The sequence below is a fragment of the Oncorhynchus keta genome, chromosome 4 (assembly GCF_023373465.1).
Source record: "Oncorhynchus keta strain PuntledgeMale-10-30-2019 chromosome 4, Oket_V2, whole genome shotgun sequence".
Classification (NCBI taxonomy): Eukaryota; Metazoa; Chordata; class Actinopteri; order Salmoniformes; family Salmonidae; genus Oncorhynchus; species Oncorhynchus keta.
Genome location: NC_068424.1, coordinates 14,846,413 through 14,848,912, shown reverse-complemented (window position 1 = coordinate 14,848,912; position 2,500 = coordinate 14,846,413). Strand labels below are relative to the sequence as shown.

The 2,500-nt window shown below is 43.2% G+C and overlaps 1 protein-coding gene across 1 annotated transcript in view; it reads right to left on the bottom strand.

Moving 5' to 3' along the window:
• LOC118382405 (uncharacterized) overlaps positions 1–2,500 on the bottom strand; it is a 30,728-nt gene that overhangs the window by 7,989 nt on the left and 20,239 nt on the right. The gene's annotated exons all lie outside the window — the stretch shown is intronic.

The following is a 2,500-nucleotide window of genomic DNA, read 5'->3' as shown; positions in this document are numbered from 1 at the left end:
AACAGGCAAAGCGTAAATACAGGACTAAAATTGAATCCTACCACACCAGCTCCGGATGTGGCAGGGCTTGATAACTATTCCAGACTACAAAGGGAGCCCAGCCGCGGGCTGCCCAGTGACACAAGCCTACCAGATGAGCTAAATTACTTCTATGCGCGGGTCGAGGCAAGCAACAATGAAACATGCATGAGAGCACAAGCTGTTCCGGACAACTGGGTGATCATGCTCGCAGTAGCCGATGTGAGCAAGACCTTAAAACAGGTAAACATTCACAAGGCTGTAGGGCTAGACGGATTACCAGGACGTGTACTCCTAGTATGCACTGACCAACTGTCATGCGTCTTCACTGACATTTTCAACCTGTCCCTGGCCGAGTCTGTAATACCTACATGTTTCAAGCAGACCCCCATGGTACATGTTCCCAAGAACACCAAGGTAACCTGTCTCAATGATTACCGAAACGTAGCACGTCTGTAGCTATGAAGTGCTTTGAAAGGCTGGTCATGGCTCACATCAACAACATCATCCCACAAACCCTGGGCCCAGTCAAATTTACATACCGCCCCAACAGTTCCACAGATGACTCTATTATAATCAACAATGAATGCCCCTTTCCACCTGGACAAAAGGAATGCCTATATGATAATGCTGTTCATTGACTACAACTCAGCATTCAACACCATAGTGCCCTCAAAGCTCATCAGTAAGCTAAGGACCCGAGGAGTAAACAACTCCCTTTGCAACTGGATCCTGGACTTCCTGATGGGCCATCCCAGGTGGTAAGTGTAGACCACAACACATCTGCCATGCTGAACCTCAACACAGGGGCTCTTCAGGGGTGCGTGCTTAGTCCCCTCCTGTACTCCCTGTTCACCCATGACTCCGTGGCCAAGCACGACTCTAACACATACACTCCACAGAGCTGGGCTTTACGGAACAGTGCCCAGAAAAAAAAACTTTGTTTAAAGAAAAAAATAAGCAAACACGTTTGGTGTTCGCCAAAAGGCAAGTGGGAGACTCCCCAAACATATGGAAGAAGGTACTCTGGTCAGATGAGACTAAAATTGAGCTTTTTGGCAATCAAGGAAAATGCTATGTCTGGCGCAAACCCAACACCTCTCATCACCCAGAGAACACAATCCCCACAGTGAAGCATGGTGGTGGCAGCATCATGATGTGGGGATGTTTTTCATCAGCAGGGACTGGGTAACTGGTCAGAATTGAAGGTTGGTGCTAAATACAGGGAAATTCTTGAGGCAAACCTGTTTCAGTCTTCCAGAGAATTTGGACTGGAATGGAGGTTCACCTTCCAGCAGGACAGTGACCCTATGCATACTGCTAAAGCAACACTCGAGTGGTTTAAGGGGAAACATTTAATAGACTTGGAATGGCCTAATCAAAGCCCAGGCCTCAATCCAATTGAGAATCTGTCTTAGGGCTAGGCGGGACAGCTAGTGGGACAAATTCCGGTGCAACTGGAGGGTGCGCAATTTAAATAAATAATCATAACAATTATGGATATGAAACATTTAGCTACATACTTATATCGTTGAAAGCTTAAATTCTTGTTAATCAAACTGCACTGTCCGATTTACAGTAGCTATTACAGCGAAAACATGTCATGAGATTGTTTGAGGACGGAGCCTCACATCAAAATATTTTTCCTCCGGCACAGGTTTCATAAATTCCCAAATTTCTCCGGCATAGGTTTCATAAATATTCACTTACTTTTTGAAAATATTCCTCTGATTTGTCATCCAAAGGGTCCCAGCTATAACATGTGGTGTTGTTTTGTTAGATAAAATCCTTCTTTATATCCCAAAAAATCAGTTTAGTTGGCGCCATCAATTTGAGTAATCCACTCGTTCAACATGCAGAGAAAGGAATCCAAAAATGTACCCCTAAACTTTGTTTCAACAAGTCAAAATACGTTTCTATTTACTCCTCAGATACCCTGAACTGTAATTAAACTATAACATTTCTTTCTGAAAGACGTATGTTTCATAGGAAACCGGTTTTAGCAGATGCGTCTTGTCTTCATGGCGTGCCCAAACACACATTTCCAAGACTCTGTCCCTGTACTAAAACCGATGTTTCTTAATCGTTTTGGAAGTTACAAGCCTGAAATCTTGAACATAGACTGCTGACACCCTGTGGAAGGCATAGGAATTGCATCCTGGGAGCTATAATTATGCCCCTATACTTTCCCATCTACAGTATGCCCCTATACTTTCCCATCTACAGTATGCCCCTATACTTTCCCATCTACAGTATGCCCCTATACTTTCCTATCTACAGTATGCCCCTATACTTTCCATTGTCATTTCCATTGTATGTTCTCTCTCTCAAAAAAAAACATTCTGGTTGGTTTTTCTTTGGATTTTCTCCTACCATATATATTGTGTTATATTATCCTACATTATTTTAACATTTCTACAAACTTCAAAGTGTTTCCTTTCCAATGGTACCCATTATATAAACATCCTTGCTTCAGGGCCTG